The sequence below is a fragment of the Octodon degus genome, unplaced genomic scaffold (genome assembly GCF_000260255.1).
Source record: "Octodon degus isolate 3935 unplaced genomic scaffold, OctDeg1.0 scaffold00084, whole genome shotgun sequence".
Lineage (NCBI taxonomy): Eukaryota > Metazoa > Chordata > Mammalia > Rodentia > Octodontidae > Octodon > Octodon degus.
Window position 1 is genome coordinate 73,105 of NW_004524660.1, and position 8,787 is coordinate 81,891.

The 8,787-nt window shown below is 38.7% G+C and overlaps 1 protein-coding gene across 1 annotated transcript in view; it reads right to left on the reverse strand.

Moving 5' to 3' along the window:
• The window catches only part of LOC101587851 (coatomer subunit gamma-2), a 136,880-nt gene that overhangs the window by 65,874 nt on the left and 62,219 nt on the right, over positions 1-8,787 (reverse strand). The window lies entirely within an intron of this gene.

An 8,787-nucleotide genomic window follows, 5' to 3' on the forward strand; every position in this document is an offset into this window, starting at 1 on the left:
GATGATGTAGAGTGTGCCTAAGGAGAGTCACATGGAGAGAAAACATTCTCTCAGGCATTCACAGAGAGCACATTGGCCAAGCAATAGCCGTGACTCATCCACATGGCTGACAATGACAAAGGTTCTACAATGTGAGGTACAGGATCTCAGGATAAATCCTGAGGGCATTTCACTGACCTTCTCAGACCAAAAAAGCTACAACTCTTGTTGCATAGGTCTTGCTTTATCTTCATCTTAACCATTCAGTAGAAAAGTATAAAAATGAAGTATAAGAAGTAAAGCCGGGCCAGGGAGATGGCTCAGTGGAATAAGTGCTTCCCTGGCAAGCGCAAGGGTCTGAGTTCAATGCCCGGTTCCGAAAAAAAAAAAAAAAAAAAAGAAAGAAGTAAAGCCATGGTGTAATGTTGAGGGGACTCAGGTCAATAATTTCTAACACTGCCAGTCAAGCGCAAGACCCAATACTATTATGGACTACTGGACTCTTTTGAAAGAGTTAACACACCTATAATATTCAAATGATGGAACTAAACAAAAAAAAAGGGGGTACAGATAAATGTCCATTTTGTATCTGTGTATTCAAAATCGTTAGGACAGATATATAGTTGCATTCTCTTAATGAATAGAGGGATTTGTTCTAATAGTGTTTGTAAATAGGGTATCATGTCTGCATCTTGTACAGCAAATAACCACTAGGAAGAGAATATGTAATGTGTTAATTATTGAAACTGTACTACCAATTTGATTTACAATTGTGTCACTGCTAATTTGTCTCTCAATACAATTTTTTAAAAATTATTTATTTATGTGTGTGTGTGTGTGTGTGTGTGTGTGGCCAGCTCAGCCCACCAGGGGGCAGGGCTGGCTGTCATGTGGTGCTGGGGGATTGAACCGTGGTTCCTGTGCTTCTCACCAGCCCCCCTCAATACAATTACGGAAAAAAAAAAAAAATACTGAAAGAAGAATCAGAGTACATGTGGCAAAGAGAGTAGTCCCTGAGCAAAATTCAAAGTGCAGATTTTACCAAACCACTCATGGAGCTGATTTTGAGTCCATACATAAGGGACTGACAGGCTTTAAGTTTTTCACTAAACCTGTAAGAAGAAAAGGAGGCAGCCTATAGGGGAACAAACCAACCCTTGGATGAAACCGAAAAAGGAATCTACCATCTACAACCACAAAGTGAATCTGACCAACAACTTAAACAAGATAGAAAGTAGCTTCTTCCTCAAAGTCTCCTGTAAATAATAGTTACCCTGCAATACCTGAACTTTAGCCCCAGGAGACATGTCAGACTTCTAAAATAAAGAACTATGAGATCATTGTATGTTTGTTGTATTTCTTAGCAGTAAAAAACTAAAACAGATTTTGGTAACTTTTATTTACTTATTTACTTTTTTAAAAAAAATGTCTTTAGTACAGGGTCTACAGGGTCTACAGGGTCTCACTACACAGATCAGACTCTTAGCGATCCTCCTGTTCAGCCTCCTAAGCACTGGGATTACAGGCACGTGCCACCACACCCAGTCTCAAATGCCATCTCAGCTCACCCCAGGGGCGGGGCCAACACGGCACACCAAGGATGGAATCCCTGGCCCTTACGTTTGCCTAAGCAGGTCCTTTAATCTGCTGAACTATCTGGCTGGCCCCGATTTTGGTACCTTTAAATAAGGCGCAATTATAAAAAAATATCTAAAACCACATAAATGCCTCTGAAATTGAGCAGGAAGCTGGAAGAAGTTTGAGGACCATAAAAGATGAAGCCTAAACTGCTATGAACAGACTGTAACTAGAAATCTGATCTTTTGAGACACTGGTGCTGAAGACTTACAGACTGCCCATAGAAACCTTGACTTGGAGGACACTGCAGCGAGGGCTCATAAGAAATCGTGGAGCACGGTTATTGTAAACTGGAGTAAGGTGCGTTCTTGCTATGTACCAGCAGAGAACTCAGTGAATTTGTTTCTGCAGTTATTTGGAAAGCAGAATTTGAAAGTGATTAAATTACAGTCAGATGTGGTGGTGCGCACACGTAATCCCAGCACTCAGGACGCTGAGGCAGGAAGATGACTGTGAATTTAAGGCCAGCCTGGGCTGCAAAGTGAGCTCAAGGCCTGTTTGACTGCATGGTGAGAACCTGTCTCAAAAAGACAAAAGAAAAAAAAAAACAAAAAAAGTGATTAAATTATGTATTTATGGGAGGTGATTTACAAGGGTGAAAGTAGATGAACTGACAAATTCTACCTATGGAAAGCACCTTTGAGTTGTGTAATGGTCCTTTCCTAACATCCTGCTCTATGTATCTGGGACTTGCCTAACTAGCCCCAAAATTTCACACAATTCCTTCCAATAAATCTCTTCATGTGTTTATATCCTTTGGTGGTATTTCTCTGCTTGAATCATGATATAGTACTTTTTAGCTCTAGAATTCCTATTTAGCCCTTTCTGTAGTTTTTATTTACCCTATTCAATCATAACTATTTTCCATTAACATCTTGTACAAATTTGTAACAGATAAATTGTCTGGCAAGTTGAAGGTCTAGATAATATCAGGGCCAGTTTCTGTTACCGTTTAGATCTAAAATGTCTCCCTCAGTTTTCATGTGTATGGAAGTTGACTGGATCAGAGGGGTGCTTACTCCTCAGGGGGTGCATCCACTGATGAGTGCAGCAGTTGAATGTGCTGGTAAGAGGTGGGGCCTGCTTGCATGTACATGACTATAGGTACAACCTAGAAGGGTATATTCGTTTTTTTGTTTTGTTTTTGTGGTACCAAGGATTACACTCAGGATCTTGTGCTTGCCAGGCAGGCACTTATTCTACTGAGCTACCTCCCCAGCTCAAGAAGGATATGTTCTTAGCCCCAGTTCTTGCCCTTTTTCTCTGTTTCCTGGCTGCCATGCGTTGAGTACCTTCTCTCCACCTTTCCCTTCTGCCATCCTGGTTCTGTGTTAATGGACAGAAACTGTGAGCCAGCATAAATCTCTCCTTTAAGTTGCAGATATTAGGTATTTTGTCACAGCTACAAGACACTAAGACAGTTTCTACTGATTGATTTTTCTTCTGGTTACTGGTCACATTTCCCTCATTTTTTGTCTAGATCTTTATTGTATACAGTAAGTATATAATATTAACAAGATGTAAAAAAAATCATCAAAGTAGCTTATGTGTCTCCCAAACATTGTCGCAGTTGTGCTGCCATTACAGATGAAAAGGTAAAATCATGCAGATTTCACCTAAATACAGAAAATTATTACCTACTACTTCACATACCTATAGAACAATGAATTAGAGAACTTACTAGAAATGTATTCCTAGATACATATGAATTACAAAACCAGGATCAAGATGACTTAAAAGCTGTGAATAATCTACTAATAGGCAATAAAATTGAAGTAACAGAAAACCTACCAACTAGTAAAAACCTAGGACCTAATGGATTCTCTGCCAAATCTGTAAGAACTTCAGGAAGATCTAGTCTCAATACTCTTCAAACTCTTTAATGAAATCAAGTGAAGGAATACTCTTAAGGCCATTCTTGGAAGCTAGTGTTACCCTAGTATTAATTCAAAATCAGACAAGGATCCAACCAAAAAGAAAAACCACTGGCTAATCTCTCTAATGAACACAGAGAGAAAAATCCCCCAAAGACACTGGCTAGTAGAATAAAACAAATCATCAGACCAACCCTAACACAGATTCAAGAGGTCCCAGAAAGTGTGCACTCTACCTCTAGTCCTTGAGTTCTCCACAGCATAGGGCAACAGAACTAAGTAACAGACTGATTTCATCAAAGAAGAGAACACCCAGAAAGTTAGCTTCGCTGCAGGACTGAAATCATACCTTTCCACAGAGATCTGGTGAGGCTTAACCTTGGGAGAAGGCTTGGAAAGAGTGATAGCTAGCTAAACAGGGATCTACTGGGATCCCTTAGGGATCCTGGGCTCTGATCAGGAAGAGCATGGTGCCTATATTCAGTTGTGGTAGCCTAGGGTCAGTGGCAGTAATTGTCATAAGGGAAAATCATGAATAAGGAGGCATGTAATCTACTGATGTCTGAGCTCTGGCCCTGCTGCCAGCATCCAGCAGAAATCAGTGGACTGAGTTACTAAGGTTAGTGTAAGGGAGGTCTAAGTGACTTCAATAACATGAGTCTTCTTTGTTTTGGTAAAGGGAAATTCATGATTGGTTCCTAGGGTTTGTCAATATCCAGCTGATGTTTGATGTCACTGAACTTACTAACATAGACAAGGTAGCATAATTGTGGCAGGCAGCTGGTTTTCTCTCTACACCAAACCTGGGTTGCTGGTTGGGCCGTTGGGGGGAGGGGGTATCATAGAAAATATTGTCATTTGCTCTCAAAGAACAGGGCACTGGATCAAAGAATTTACAAACTACAATGCATGCACACATACAAACATGAAAAGGCAAGTCAACAAAATGACTCTAAAAACTCTCAACTGGGTGGTCCCAGGAAGATGGCAGAGTGGTAAACAGCCTAAGATTTGAAATCCAGATAGTGGAACATAACAACTTGGGGGAAAAAAGAGGGAGGTGAATCCCCATGACCCAGAAAAGATCTGAAGGTAAAATCAGAGCCCTCAGGCAAGTAAACAAAGACCTTAACGCAGAAAAAGGACATGGTGTTTTTTTCCAACTCCTTTCTCACTGCATGAGAGAGCAGGCCCAAATATATGAAGACACAGTGAGGGCACAAAGACACTCTCTGGTGATTCCAGAGGCTACATGAGAGAAGTATACCACTAGGGCAGAGCAGAGGACGCCATGAGGAACACCCAGGGAGTGACTTCAGTACAAGCATCTGCCCTGTCCCTTGTCTAGGGTGCTTGGCCAGATGCCATTTTAGGAGGGGCCAACTGAACCTAGGAGCAGCCTTGGGTTAGCTTTTCTCAGGGTTTCCAGTGACTGGGTGAGGGACAACCATAAGAGACGTCAAAGGTTACAGATCTGAGGCCAAGACAGCAAGGGACAGCTAGAGTGTTGTAGGTTGAACTAATAAGGCCCCAACCCCACAACCAGAGGAAAGGATCAGCCTGAACTTTTATGGAACTGAAAGCACCAGAATCAGCATTCTGCTCTAATCCCAGTGCAGCCTTGCTGAGATCAAGCAGTACACATCTGGGCTCTGTTTGCCTCCTTTGTCTACCAAGGACAGCAAAGACACCCTAAATTGGACACTACCACAAAATTGTACAGCCCTCAGGCTGAAAAGCACAGAAAAACCTTTTTCTTTTCTCTTTTCTTTTTGGTTTTCTCCTGAGTGTGAAAATTATTCTTAGTTTTTGTTTTCTTTAGTTCTTATTTTGGTTTGTTCCTCCTTTCTTTTCCTATCATCTCTGCACTAGTTTTCCAAAGGTTGGGTATTCTTTCCTTTGTGCTTCACCTTTGCTTCTAATATTTCTCTTCTTTTACTTCTCTATTTTTTCCTCTTATCCCTTTTAAATTTTCTCCCCTGAGAAAGTTTTTCTGCTCTATTACATACTGTATATAATTTCTGATTTGTTTTACATTTTAGATAGCACAAGATGATTCTTCCAGCTCTCATATTTAATTATCTGCCTGATAATCTGTATTTTCTGTTTAACAGCAGTCTACCTATATATTATTAGCAATTATAACCTATTAGGTGCATATATAATATCTACCTATTTTTAAATTGTGTTACTTGGAATCACAATATTTTAATTTGGAAAATATCAAACCTACCCAGGCATAGCGGCACATGCCTGCAATCCCAGCACTTGGGAGGCTGAAGCAGGAGGATCACTGTGAGTTTGAGGCCAGCCTGGGCTACAAAGTGAGTTCATGGCCAACCTAAACTGCAGTGAAACCTTGTCTCAAAAAGAAAAAAGAGATTTGACCCAGGCCTGGTGTGTGAGTGGGACTGCCCAAGGCCTGCCGGATCCTCATTCGACCCAGAACCTAGGCCTGGCTTGTGAGTGGAACTTCATCCATCAGATAGGCCCAGTGTAGAATCCTGGGGCAGAACTCCTTGCAGAGAGACTAGAGACAAGACCCACCCAGCTATTCCGGGAGCAGAACATCTTGAGAGAGTGGCATAGCTGGTTCATATCCATGGGCTGCAGCAGGAAGAAGTGGAGCCCAGCAGTCAGACTCAAGACACACCCACCTGGACGACTTTGAACTTGGTAGGTCTGGACTGGGTGCTAAGTTAATAATGCTACCAAAGCTCTACAGCAAAGGTCAGAAATAGTACTATACAAAATGACAGAAAGAAGGAGCAAAATGTATTCTCAGGCCCACCCACAACAAATGCAGCAGACAATATCATAAAAGAAACCGGAAATCACACAACTGAAATCTCTGAAATAATAGTGTCTGAAGTAAAGAAACAACTGCAGAAAGGTATAGAGGAAATCAGATCAGAAATAATTTCTGAAGTAAAAAAAGAAATGATAACTACAATGAAAGAAATACTAAGTGCTTCTAAAGAAGACACTGATTAAAAATAGAGCAGAATATAACAATGATGGAATCCTTGAATAAGCAATATAGGAAAGAAATAGAATGCATGAAGCAAATTCAAAGTGCTTTACAGGAAATTTTAAACCTCAATCACAAGCTGGCAAAACCATTTGAATGAAAATGAAAATAGACTTTCAGACCTTGAAGACACCATTGCAGTTAGTGAAAAGGTAAGAAAAGATCTCTTGAAAACAACTAGGATGTAGGAAAAAATAATTCAACATCTGCAAGATGATGCAAAATGAACAACATTAAGACTAACAGGCATCAATGAGAAAGGAGTCAACACAAATAATATAAAGATAATATGGACAGAACAGCAGAAAACCCGCCAAATAGGAAAACAATCTGACATTCAGCTAATCGAAGCATAGAGAACTCCAAATGACATAAACTCAATTAAGAACACACCAGACATATAATAATCAAGGTCCCAGAATACAGCACAGGATCAGTATACTAAAAGCCGTTAGAGAAAAGAAACAGATCACATTTAAAGGAAACCCATCAGAATAACGGCAGAGTTCTCTTCACAAACCATAAAGTCAAGAAGAGCATGGAGCAAAGTACTTCAAGTCTTGCAGGAAAACAAATTCCAACCCAGACTTATATACCCTTCAAAACTCTCTTTCAAGTATAATGAAGAAGTGAAATACTTCCATAACAAAGAACAACTAAAGAATTCATGACGACAAAGCCAACCCTACCCAGACTACTAAAAGATATTTTAATAGTGATCAAAATGACCACAACTGGGTGTGTAGCTCAGGGGTAGAGCATTTGACTGAAAAATGACCACAACTTTATGAATGAGAACCAAATAGGGCTAACAAACACAGGAGAAAAAGAGATATACAACAGCAGTCTTTCAATTATTCTTTAGTATACAGCAGCAAAATATTTTCATCAGTGTACTCTACAAAAGGACTTCTGCACTCTATGTGTCATGATTCTGTCTGGATCTACAGGGTGAATATCAAGGAAATAGCCGTAGCTCAGTCCCACAACTGACACTTGGCCAGCAGTAAGTGTCATGGACACTGTCCAGTTCCATGACATATTAGAACTTTGTATGATAGCCTATCCCCAAACTATTAGAAGTGCTAGAGCCAGGGAGATAGCTCAATAGAATTAAGTGCTTGCCTGGCAAGCGCAAGGGTCTGAGTTCAATCCTCGGTTCCACCAAAAAAGAACAACAACAAAACACTGTTAGAAGTGCTGGTCATATATTTGCCATTCTGGTATTTATGTTATGTTTTATTCTTACTAATTCTTTACTATCATGAAAACTTTTTCTTAGTTGATATTTTTGTATATATTAACCTATTCAAACACTATGTGAGTACTCTGAACTAATATATTTTCTCCTAGTATTAGAAACTTTAAAAAGTAAAACTTCCATTTTCTGTTGACTTCATATTACTTTTTGTCTTTTACACACACACATAAAAAAATATGTATATAACCTGACATAAGATTGATACTGTTTTGTGGAAATCTTCAGTGACCTTTTAAATGGGTTCATCTAATATAACTATATTTTGCATAGTCCTGCATAACTACCATTTTGAGAGCTCTTTATTCTTTATCCAGGACCATACAGCAACTTCTCTTGCCTTCTGGATTATGGTCTTTGTTATTTTCTATATCCTATGTTTGGAGGTATTAGAATATTTCAAGATTGTATAACTAGAAAATATTTTAGTTTTCAAAGGTATGTTTGCTAAGTTAAAATTCAATGAGGACTTATTTTTTTCAGTCCTTTGAATTAATTAGTTTCTTACCCCCTTGCTCTTTTTTTCTCCCTACTGTAGAATAAGATGCTATTTAATTTTGTTTTTTCCATATCTAATATTTTTTTATGTATATGCTTTAATGATTTTTTTCTTTACAATTAGTTTTGGACAATTTAATTATTGTATATTTTGGTATGATTTTATTCATATTTCCTGTGCAAAAGATTCATTTTTCTTGGACATGTGGTGCAATAATTTCGACTAAATACAGAAATTTTAAATTTTAAATATTTATCGCCTACCCCTTTCTATTTTGAGAATTCTAATTATATGAATATAAGTTTCTTGATTTTGGCACAAAGTGAACTATATTATACGACTGACCTATAAATTCTTTCTTCTTCATTTTTATTTTATTTTTTTTTCAAAATTTTATTGATAAACAGCAATGAGACAGTTTCAAATCAAATCGGAAGTACAGTTTCAACAAATAAAAAACTGCATATATTCTTCTTAGTGGTTAATTGCTGTACAAGATGCGGACTTG